General features: G+C 61.1%; 1 protein-coding gene and 1 long non-coding RNA gene across 3 annotated transcripts in view; one reads left to right on the forward strand and one right to left on the reverse strand.

Moving 5' to 3' along the window:
* The window catches only part of SEMA4D (semaphorin 4D), a 95,734-nt gene that overhangs the window by 60,167 nt on the left and 23,257 nt on the right, over window positions 1-12,310 (reverse strand). The gene's annotated exons all lie outside the window — the stretch shown is intronic.
* LOC122475114 lies at window positions 1,489-8,346 on the forward strand. The gene is made up of 2 exons (XR_006295096.1): window positions 1,489-3,242; window positions 8,042-8,346. It is a non-coding gene; the product is annotated as an uncharacterized LOC122475114 (long non-coding RNA).

Genomic DNA, 12,310 nt, shown 5'->3' on the forward strand with positions numbered 1-12,310 from the left:
GGGAAAGAAATAAGCCTGCCTGGCATGTGTACCCTGGTCCCCACCCACCGGTGCCTGCCACCTGTGGAGCAGGCTGGGCCACCAGCAGCCACCAAAGGAGGGCCTGCGGGGGCAGAGCGGGACTGGACAGCCCTGGCCTGCGGCACCCGTACCCACCCCGCCCCACGCCTGCTCAGGCCGGTGTCTTCCTGCGGACCTGCCAGCTTTCAGCCCTGTGGGTGCCGGGCATGATGCTCAAGGCACCCCTGCCCCTGTGCTGTGGGTGGGGCCGGGGTCACGGGGGGGTAAGTGCCGGCCTTGACCTCACCGGGCTCCCAGCAGGGGTGGGGCCTTCCCAGCTCGGGCAGTACAGCAGGGCACAGAGGGCATCCGGGGAAGCAAGGAACCGTTGTTCACAGGCTCTGAGTCAGTGCCTGGGTATGAGTTTGCGAGGGCAGCCAAAGTCACACACGTGGTACCTGTGTACGACATGGTACATCTGCACACACAACGTGCACGCACACGCCCCACCGTGCACGTCAGCCCTCCACTATGCACACACACACCCATGGTGCACGTGCAGTCCCCCCCCACCCTCACCGTGCACACGCACTCCCCCCCACACCCCCCACCATGCACCCGCACACGCACCCTCACGTGCATGCGCACTCCTCCACCGTGCACGCACGCTCCTGCACACGCACCCTCATGGTGCACACGCACTCCCCCCCACACCCCCCACCATGCACCCGCACACGTACCCTCACGTGCATGCGCACTCCTCCACCGTGCACGCACGCTCCTGCACACGCACCCTCATGGTGCACACGCACTCCCCCCCACACCCCCTACCATGCACCCGCACACGTACCCTCACGTGCATGCGCACTCCTTAACTGTGCACGTGCACTACTCCCCTCACACCATGCACGCACGCTCCCACACACGCACCCCCACCATGCACGCACGCTCCCGCACACACACCCTCATGGTACACGTGCACTCCCCCCCACACACACACCTGTACCATCCACACGCACACCTCACCGTGCACAAAGTAAGAACACCCACACCCAGAGGAAACCCACGCCACGGCACATCCGGATACAGTGGCGGAGCCAGTGGGATGTGCTGTCTTGTCTCTCCCCCAGGATAACCCTGCTGCCTGTCTGATGCCTCGTTCCTCAGATACTATTCCCCTTGCTCAATAACCTGTGTGCACAGAGGGGTAATCGTACACGACGCGACGGTTTCCGTGTCCCTTTCTGCCTGGCTCTCCCTCCCATCGCCACCACACCGTCCTCCTTGCTGCCCCTGGCCGCACTATCGTACGTCCACCCGGACCGCCCTCCGCCCAGAGGCCACGAAAAACGCGTCAACGTGCACGCGCACTCATGCGACGCCCCCTCGTGTCACGGAGCGCAGGGAAGGGGGTTCCTTCACCCGCACGGAAACACCCGGTACGGCTGCTACCCGTCAGGTGCCGGCGCACGGCTCGGGGGCGGGGGGTGGGGGGGTGGATGGACAGTCCCCAGAGGGGCCCCGCTGACGGGGGAGTGACGCAGAGCAGAGCGGAAGCTCGATTCACAGGTGGAAGGGTGGATTATCGATTCGTGCCGGGACACCGGAAAGACATAAACACAGACTCCCCTCCCTCGAAAACCTCATTCCACGTTGTACAGAAGCATCCTAGACACGCTCGAGGGCTGGACCCAAGTACACAAGACGATACGGTGCGAGCCAGGCAATCAAGGGACAGCCGTGTGATCCGCCTCCCAGACGCCGGAGCCAGAAGTCGTAGAAGACACGCAGACACAGTCAAGCGTAAAAGGACTTGATCCTGATGATGAAGGACACACTGACGACAGTGAGCAGCGAACAGCAGGGCAGGGAACAAGCATGTTCAAGGCGGCAAGGGATCACCAGTCCCTGTAACAAACAGCCCTACAAATGGGCGACACAGACACAGCCCGGGAGGAACAAGAACGCAGAGACCCTACCTCACCAGCACGCAGGGACACACGCGTCACGTAGCAAAGCCGCGGCCGCGTCCCCTGCGCACTGACAGTCGGACAGACCCCGCTCGCCCACTGCTGAGAACGCAGGCCTGGCTCAGGGCAGGCGCGTGTCCTCACGGGGAAAAGACCCACCGTTAGATACGCTGGCAAACCTCTCTGGCAAGATCTCCAAAACAAAGAGACACACGCCCTGACCCAGTGGTCCCGCTCCCTGAAATCCACGCACGGAATAACAGCCTGTGCGTGTGGCCAGGGTATTTAGGGGAGCACTGTTTATACTGGCTGTGTATACTGGCTTCTTTTCCTATGGCAGCTCGAACAGAGGACCGCAAACTGGGTGGCTCAGAACAACAGAAATCTATTCTCTTGCTGTTCTGGAGGCCACGAGTCTGAAATCGGTTTCACCGGGCTGAGACGATGGTGTCAGCAGGGCCGCGGCCCCTCCACAGGCTCCGGGCGGGACCCTCCCTTGCCCCTGCCAGCGTCTGGTGGCTGCCCGCATCCCTTAATCTGTGGCCACTGGGTTAGTCGGGGTCCCCAGAGGAAAAGCATCGACAGGACGTGTACATGTAAAGAGTTTAGTATAATAAATCAGATCACACAGTCGTGCAGGCTGATCGGCCCTGAGATGTGCTGTCGGCAAGCTGGAGACCCGGGAGGGTAGATGGTGTGAGTCCCACCTCCAGCCCAGTCCTGAATGCGGGACAGAACCACGACCCAGCCCAAAGCAGCCTAGCAGAGAGGGCGTTCTCCCTTACTCTGCCTCTCTGCTCCATCCAGGCCCTCACCTGATTGGACAAGGCCCACCCCCACTGAGGAGGAGTCTGCTTTCCTGGGCCCTCTGATTCAAGCGCTAATCTCATCCAGAAACACCCTCACAGTCATGCCCAGAAGGCTGCCAGACCAAGTACGTGGGCACCGGCAGCCCATCAAGCTGCCACCTAAAACCGGCCTTTGTGCCCAAACCACTCTAATCTCAGCTCCTGTGTTCACGTCACCTTCTCTTGTGTCTCAGCCTCCCTGCCCGCCCCTGCCACCTCCTCCCAGAAGGCCACTGTGATGGCATTTCAGGCCCACCCGGCAACCGAGGGTCGCCTCCCCACAACATCCATAACTGAATCACGTCGGCATAGAGCCTGTTTCTAGACAAGGTGGCACTCAAGTTCCAGGGCCTGGGACGTGACTTCTTTGGGGACCACTCTTCAGCATGCTACAAGGGACCACAACACCAATCCCGGAGCCTGGGTGGGCGGCTCCAAGTGGGACCCGGTCCAAGTTCACGAGGGAGCCCGGGCCGGTCAGTAATTATCCCCTCCCTCAAATACGGCCGAGACCACAAGACACACGAACTCTCCTCTGTGATGAACACAACCTGGCCCCTCCTGGTTTACAGTGAGGCAGCAGGCAGATGTGCCTGCAGAAAGGAGGGTCCCGCTTGACCCAGAGGTGGGGCCGTCCATGCCCCTGGGTGGTGACTTGCCCTTCCCGGGGGGTGGGGGGGGCAGGCATGAGGAGGGTAGGGTAGGAGGTCTACACTGGAGGAGGGAGGCACCTCCTTCCTAAAGCCACTCCTGTCCCCAACCACATAGGCTGCACAGACTCCGAAAACCAGGCCAGGGCTCCCCATGGGTGGCCTCTGCCTCTCCCACACTCCCAGCCCTGCTTCTAGATGCCTTGGCGGCCAGCACCCCGCAGAGCTCAGTGGGTGCCCGTTAGGACCTCTGCCGCACCCCCGCCCCCACCCGGCGCACAGCCACCTGCTGAGACCCCTGGGAACCCTGCCACTCCCCACCTTCGTACCTTCGTGCACCTGACCCGTCTCTCCAGTTGTGGCGGGGGCTCCCCGGGGGCTGGCCCGTCCCGCGTCCCGCACAGCCAACCTCAGCTGATGGACGAACGAATGAGGCTTTTCCCCAGGCAGGCTGCCCACCCTCTGGGAGACTGGCCCTCTGCCCCGGCTGGTCCGCCGACACCTCCTGGGGGAGTGGGGGGCTGGCCTCCACTCTCTAGTCGGTCGGCCAGACCTAAGGGCATCCTTGACCCCCACCCACCCCAGGCTCCACCTTTCAGCAAGAGGCAATCGGGCCATCGTCCCAGCCCGGCTGCTGCACCCTCGCCTGTGTCTCCATCCTCTTTCCAGACCACCTCACGGCCTCCCACGCGGGCACCCTGCACCCCAGGTGCTCCATTTTCCCCGGAAGTCTGCGGGCCTTTCCAAACTCTTGGCTCCACGGCTCCCATCTCAGGGCCCCCAGCGCCAAGAAGCCCCCAGGCTCCCCGCGTCCTCTGAACACAGGAGGCGCACTGCTGCCTCAGGGCCTTTGCAGCTGCTGTCCCCTCTGCCTGAAGCGCTCCTCCCCAACCCAGGCATGGTGCTGTCTTCCCTTCCTCAGCCGCCCTTCTCAATGAGGCTCTTCCTCTCCGCACCCCTCCCCACTGGATTTCCCTCCCGTGCACCCCGGACCATCTCGCTGCCCTGCACGGGACTGCAGTGCAGACAGGGGGTCTGCAGGGGCCTGTCCTCCCCCTGGGGGGGGGGCGTGGGCATGCCATCGAGACACAGGACACTGGGAGTGGAGCCCCCCGGGGGGCCGCACTCCGCCCACGCCCAGTACACGTGCCGGCAGCACGCAGCAGGGCAGATGTGACGCCCCGAGGCCGGGGCACATGGATGAGAACGTGTTGGACGCACCAGCTAGTCATTTAATGAAAGGCTCGTTTCACTGGCTCTGCCCGTGTGCATGACAGCATTGCCACATGCCCACGCTTTCAGAGGAAAACGGGCCTTTGTGGGATATAAATAGCCCAGCCAGATGTGGGAACGCCCACGGGCCTCTTCCCGGGACTCCCGCGCGGCCCACAGCGGCCCCCACGGTGGCCCCCGTCAGCAGGACCCAGGGAAGCCCACGCAGCCGCGCATCTGGGGGCAGGACAGGGTTAAACGGAGGTCCCTCCGTCACCGCCGCGTGGGCTCGGCTCACCAACAGCTGCGTGCAGGATACAGCTGGCGGGGGGCGTCGGGCCACCGCGCCGCATGTTTCTGCGTCCACGGGAAACAGGGATACGGAGGCTTGGAGAACAGGGAGCCTGGGGGGCCTTTCGGGGCCCAAGCGCGCTCGCCAAGCAGAGTGCTGGGTCCCCCGCGCCGGAGAAACACAAACGAGCGCCGATCCCACTTGTCTGATAAGGGCCGGCCATCTGTCCGTAAATGTCCACAGAAAAGGGGAAACGGTGGCGCTTAACGCGGGTCTAGCGGTTTTCTCAAAGCCTGAGTGTCTGTTTCTAGTCAGGGCCTCCCAGCCCCCCGGGCCGGGCCTGGCAGATGCAGGAACCAAAAGAAACAGGGTCCCCCTGCTGGATCCGTGCTGCCGACCGAGACGCCCGGTGAGCCACATTCAAGCCAAGTGTGCGATTTCAGAGGTTTCCAGAAGTCATGTGGAAAGAGTAAAAACAAACAGCTGAAATTAGTTCTTACAGTATCTTTCACTCAGCCCAACGCAAATCCGAAGACAATCACAAGCAACTCACAGCCACGAACAGGGTAGTGAACAGCCCCTCCTGAGCCCAGGTCTTCCCAGCCTGTGGCAGGCACATGTCCACACCCGCGGCTCTGACCAGCCACACGTGGACCGCCTGCGCCTGGAGGGTGTCGACACAGCGCCAGAGGGCACAGGTCTGAAGCACGAGTGAGTGACCCCGACCATCCCGAGGCTCGAAGCCAGCCTCGCGGACGGCCCGGTCCCTGCCCTCACGGGGAGGACACCCCAGCCAGCGGTCAGCGACTCACAGAGGCCTCCTGGGTTCAGGCCACGTCCCCCGGACCCTCACCACGGATGGGCCGCAGCGGGAACAGAAGAGCACAACCGCTCTGCGTCCGCGCAAGGAACTCACGAACCGCTCCAAACTGGAAAAGGTGATCCCTCAAATGAGCTGATTTTCCACCTCGACACACATTCTAGAATATGCTTTTAAATCTTCTTAAGCATTTCCTTTTCATTTGCCTTTTGCAAGCAGACTACGTACAGTGTGAAAGGTAACAACAGTGGGGGTTTCCTGACACGGAAGGGGAGCTCCCTGGGCCCCCGGAGGCAGGGAAGGCCTGGCCAGGATCCCTGGGACCACAGAACGCTCTCTCCCCGAACGTGGTGCAGTCCACATGACAGGCTTTCTGAGGAGGACGTGGTGGGTGACTTAAATATCCCACAGATGGAAAACTTCTGGGGCTCCCGCTCAGGCAGACACATGTGCAAGAGCCTCTAACCCAGGGCTCCCCACTGTCAGTGGGAAGCATTTTCTAGAAGGAACATGGCCAACGACCATCCGGGACCTTCCAGAGGCCTGTGTTAGCTATGGATGAGGATGGGACACGGGCAGGTGTTCACAGCGAAACTCCCTTCCCAGCAGACCCTCGACAGCTTAAACTAACAACGTCCCCAAAGAATTAAATATATAAGGGGACATAAAGACCACAGTGCCACCAAATTGTGGGTGTGTGTCCTTTGGGCCGCCGTACCTCGTCCAGTAGCCAAGGGACAACGGGCACGCCCGCCAGCCTCCACGAGACGTGTCCACACAAGAAAGCTGTCAAAACAAACCTGGAAAAGCCGCCCCGCCCCCATCTGCCTCCTCCCGTGGGGAGTGGCCTATGCACAGAAACCACTTGTCCTCAGCCTCTCTGACCCAGGAGTCCCGCTGGCCCTGGGGCTGATGTGTGTTTCTGCAGCAGCCGTGGATTAGCGGGCTGGATTTAAGAGAGGGTGGGGTGAGTTTCAGCAACCCGCCTCTCCCAGCAGCTGGCCGGACTCGGTTTGGTCCGGACAAGCCTAGAAACGGCTCGGCCACGCTGAGTCGCAAATCCCGGAAACTCAGCTTCTCGCTGGTGTAGACGCCGGGACGCGTGGGGAACTCCGCTCCATGACTCCGACAGGGTGCCTTCCTAACTCCCAGAGGGAGGGTCACGAGCCCTGTGGTCCTTGTGTCTCCCGCAAAGCTGGGAAGCTGACACCCACGGTCTCCCCTTAAGCTCGCAGGAGCAGTCACGCGGCCTGGAGATGCCTTTCTCTGGGGCACACCTGCATAACGTGAGCCCTGTTTTCCCTACAAAACAGGTTTTTACAAGATGACAGAATGCGTGAAAAGTGAAGGAACGGGGCGCCTGGGTGGCTCAGCTGGTGGAGCGTCCGACACTTGCTTTCGGCTCAGGTTATGATCTCATAGTTCGTGGGTTCGAGCCCTGTATCGGGCTCTGAACTGACAGCACGGAGCCTGCTTGGGATTCTCGCTCCCTCTCTCTCTTTGCTCCTCCCCCGCTCACTCTCTCTCTCTCTCTCTCTCTCTCTCAAAATAAATAAACTTTTTTTCTTTAAAACCTGAAGAAACGAACATGTCCTAAGATCCCGGGCTTTGGCTAACGGCGACGCGGGTCACTCAGGGCCGCAGACCAACGCCGCCCTCCACGGCCACCCACGATGCAGCCACAGCCCGCGCTGAGCTGAGGATGGCCCTGAAGTTCACGCCAGCCGTCTGTCCTCCGAACGAGCCGGCCCGACTCACAGACAGGCTCCGTCTCCCGGAACGCCGGATCTACTCCGTGGGGCTCCCCGGGGGCTTTCTCTTCCTGCTCCAAGTCGGCACCCCCCGCCCGCAGCTGCCGGTTTTGCAGAGCTGGGACAGGCCAGTCCCCACGTCCCCACACGGCTGCAGGGGTGGGAAAAGCCAGGGTCGCGGATGACAGAGTTCAAAACCTGCCGGTCCCGCTAGGGCGAGGGCCCACGAGTCAGACTAATCGTGACTCGGGCCACTTACAGGTTCAGCCCTCACCAAGTGGAGGCTTTAAATAAAATCACGCTTCATGTTGAGTCTGCCGGGAGCAGGGGGTGCAGGCGGCCCGCAGCCTTCTGGGGACAGGCCAGGCCACGTCCCGGCCACCAGCACGGGGGCCAAGACCGTTCCACGGCGAGGTTCTGCCCTGCTCTGCGGCCGCGTATGGCTACAGCGCACGCCCGTGGGCTCCGAACGCTATGGGATTTCTTTCTTGTTTTCAGATATATTTCTGTTCTTGGCACTGAGCCCTCTCCACAGCTGTGAACCTCTCACACACTACACGCCACCGGTCACGGGAAGATGAACCAGTGCGCATCGCCTGGGGGGGCAGAGCCCCAGCCAGGACGGTGACTCAGTTTCGCCCAGGCGACAAGACGGGGAAAGCCCACGTGGGAAGCTCACCAACCCCCTCCCCCCCCACCATGACCAGATTCTCAGCCCCCGCACCCCATGGAGGGCACCGAGGCTCAGCCAAGGGCAGGACGGTTGTTAAAAGGTCGTTGTAAAAAAAATGACATGTGAAGAATGTTATTTGACTCATTATTCATGAGGAACCAACGAGGTGTTACTTCTCTTCGAAGGAGAAGTGGAGAGCTGGGTGGGGGAGGGCGGGGGGGGGGGTGACTGCCTAATGGGGACGGGGCTCCCCTGGGGTGACAAGTGTCCCGGAACCAGACCCAGGTGGAGGTCGCCCCACGCTGTGAATGTCCTGGATGCCCCTGGGTTGTTCACGGCAGCGTGGCCCATTTTATGTTATGTGAATCTCAGCTCCATAAAACATTACGTGGAGTAAAGGAATATACTGGAATGATCTCCGACAGGCCCAGAATGGCTTTTCCCACGGGACGGAGTCAACTGTGCGGTCAGAGGACAGAATTCATCTGCAACCTGCCAAGGAGGGCTGTCCTTGTGGCTATTGATTTCTTGCATCGCACCAAACTGTGCAAACACTCACCCCAGAGGCTCCCCCAGAAAGCTGCTCATTCCCAAGTCTCAGGTCGGGGGTGGGGAGGGGCGGGGCTCTGAGACCCGGGAGGAAAGGGGTCTCCAGCCAGGCGATGGTGCAGGGGGAGATGGGGAGGGGTGGGGTCGAGAAGGACTCCTGTGTTTCTGCAGGGGAGTCGGGGTGGGGAGCTGGGGACCAGCCCCTCCCCCCGCCTTGAGCTGCCTGGGACCAGACACATAAAAGGCTAAATGGCATGAACAAAAGGAAAGATCCCTCTTTCTCACACAAACACAGTGGCGGCTCAAGGCCTTCTCTTCCCGCCAATCTGTGACTCTCCGCCAGGTTACATCTCTAAGAGCCCTGCACAGCAGAGGGAGGGCTTCCCCTTCTGTGAGACCACTGCCAGGGAAGCCACATGCGTTCGCCCGGGTCCCCACACCCCTAAGACCTCGCCAGCGTGCGTGCATCTCCCCAGACACGCTGATGGCTACGGACCGCATGACAACGGTGAGCACGCTCCAGCGGGGCACACGCTCACCCCGGAGGCCGTCTGGGGAAGAGAGAGGTCACTCCTGTCCAGAACACACACAAGGGTCTGGCTGGGACGGCGGGGGCTTCCTCTGTGTGGGGCCACGCTGAGGAACGTCCGTGTCAGGGCCCGAGCCGGTCGGTGCGTGCGGGCACCCCTCCAGGACACAGCCAGACGGCACCCCCCACCGCGCTGTGTGTGCTCATCCATACCCGGAACGGGGCCCCCACGGCAGGTGCGTTCCCACGAGTTCCGTCCTCCTGGGATGCTGAGGGGGGTGGCTGCCTTCCGGGGTGTGTCGGAGGGCGCTGACAAATGTGAATCCGACGTCAGCGACTGGAACTTTCCTCAAGATGGGGCTCTGTCTCCACGGCCCCCAGCCCTCTCGTTACTATGGAACCATGAGGTTCTAAGGCACAAGCTCCAGAAAGCTCGGCCTTACGGCGGGCTCCCTTCCTCTTTAACAAGCAATCACAACACAAGACTAAAATGTCGCCGACCTGCTGGAAAGAGGGTGAATTATTAATCCCCAGAGTTAACCGCACCTGGCGTGGGCCCTCCTCTCCTGGACAGACCGCCACCCACGGCCCTTGCCTGCTTCCCTCCTGATGGCCACGCATGGACGCGGACACGGAGCCCCTTCCTGGGAGCGTGTGCCCCCCACGCACTTCCACACCCTCTCGGTCCTCCTGCCCGTCTTCTGAGACCTCAGACCCCCGTGGACGCCCCTCGAGGCAGCACGCCGGCGTTCAGTGCCTACAATTCAGCCCCGAAGACATGGGGGCTGTGGGCACCAAGGGAATGCCCCTCCCCCCCGACGCTCTCGGCCAAGGAGCCGATGTTAATTTCTCTCCTTTCTGCACTTGTGCGGGAAACATGTGCTACCTTAGAATAAGGCCGGAAATCACACCCAGAAGGGCGGTAAGTCCTATCAGCTGCTGCAGGGACAAGGTCGCAGGGGGCGCCCCGCACCCCGCACGGCCCTCCCGGCGCCCCGCCTGGAACGTCCCCGCCCCAGACGCCACACACGCAGCCTACAGCAGACGGGCGGCAGGAGGATGCACCTGCCACGGGACAGCGAGGCCAACGGCGGCCCAAACCCAGCAACCAGGGTGGTCGCCCGGCCGTGAAATCACGTAGGAAACTGCACACGCACGCAGGACGGTGCTTTGGCGTGCCCGGAGCAGTCTTTCCGCACGCGCAAAACACGTTCCCTCGACTGCTTATAAATCCCTCTCCTACTCTAAAGCCCCGAGACACAGACTGTTTAATTAAATGAAGCAAAATTAATCTTGCTCTGTGACTCGCTCCCCAGCTCTGACCTTTTCCCTCATATAGGAAGATGCTACAATATCAGCATCTACTGGAGGAAGGTCTGTGTCCTCCAGAACTCACGTGTCAGATCCTGCCCCCCAATGTGATGGCGTCAGGAGGCGGGCCTTTGGGAGGTGACTGGGTCGTGAAGGTGGAGCCCCAGCAGAGGGACTAGTACCCTCTAGAAGAGACCCCGGGAGCCCCAGGTCCCCGCCCCCCCCCGCCCCCATGTGAAGATGCAGTGTGAATGAAGCTTGTGACCTGAGACCTGGAAGCAGGCCCTGGCCCGGCCGGGCCAGCACCCTGGTCTCGGGCCTCCAGCCTCCAGAACCATGAGAAACAAGGCTGTGTTGTTCAGAGGCCGCCGGCCTGCGGGGCTTGGTTACAGCGGCGCGAGCGGACTGAGCCCCAACCCACAGCCCGTCAGCCTAGAAACGTCTACTCTAGGGCTCACGAGGCATCCCATAAGGGAGGACGTGCTGCAGACACCCTGGCTCCTGGCCCTGCCGGGTGAGCCAGCACCATCAGCAAGCTCCGCGTGAACCCGGAGAGAAAGCTCCACGTGGACTGACTTCGCCAGGGTTTCAAGAGCAACCCAGCTCGTGAGCCTTGATCGGAAACGGATGAAATAGGAACTGATGAGCTCTGCAGCCCCCGCGCCCGGAAGGGTCCCCTCGAGCATCATGAACCAGGCGCAGAGCGTCCCCCATCCTTTAGGGAGACTCTCCCCGGGAGCAGCCTGATGCTTCTGGAAACACACGAGGACGTGCAGGTCACTGGGGGGCGCGTATGCACTTTCTGCCCCTGGGCACCAACTGCTGCCCCAACGGCTTAACAGCCTTCCTGTTCCTCCTGCCGCCCCTCACTTGCTACTCCCGGGGGACATCTCGAGGGCCCAGGGAACCGCGCTGAGGGAGATGGGGCAATGCCCCCGGCTGCGATGACGCCTCCTTCCAGAGGCTGCATTTCAAACACGAGATCGAATACGCTCCCATTCCCAGTATCTGGAGAAAGAGGTGTCATCACTGCGGACTCCAGAGACACACGAACAGTTGAGGAAATGCAGGCAGCTCTGTGCGCACACGGCCCACACCGTGCAGGGGGTACCCCGATTTCTCAGTAACCGCAGACCGCCAGAACTCACCCGCGAGGAAACAGACAGCCTGCCCGGTACCGTAAGCGCCAAAGCATCTGAATTCACGGTGAGGAACCTTCTGAAAAAGCCATCCCCAGACCCGGATGGCTTTACCGGCAAATTCCACCAAACATTTAAGGAGTAACAGCCATTTCACACAATCTCTTCCAGAAAACAGAAGAGGAAGAAAAGGTTTCCAACCTAGATGAGGCCGGGATCACTCTGATAACAAAACCAGACGAACACTGCACGGAAAGACTGCCGACCTGTATCCCTCACACACAGATGCAAAAATCCTCAAGAAAATATCCATAAACAGAATCCGATGTGTACGTAAAGGTACGCCACAACCAAATAGAGTTCATCCCCGGACGCGAGGCTGGCTCCATATGCAAATCAGTAAATGTAACACAGCTTGCTGGGAGTCCACGTACGAAAAACCACCTGAGTGTATCGACTGATGTAGAAAAAGCCCCAGAAATAATTCGGTGTTCCCTCAAGATAAAATCAGCGAGCGAGGCACAGAAAGGCGGGGACCCCACACCCTGATAAAGGGCGTCTGTGAA

Source organism: Prionailurus bengalensis, chromosome D4, assembly GCF_016509475.1.
Source record: "Prionailurus bengalensis isolate Pbe53 chromosome D4, Fcat_Pben_1.1_paternal_pri, whole genome shotgun sequence".
Taxonomy (NCBI): Eukaryota; Metazoa; Chordata; class Mammalia; order Carnivora; family Felidae; genus Prionailurus; species Prionailurus bengalensis.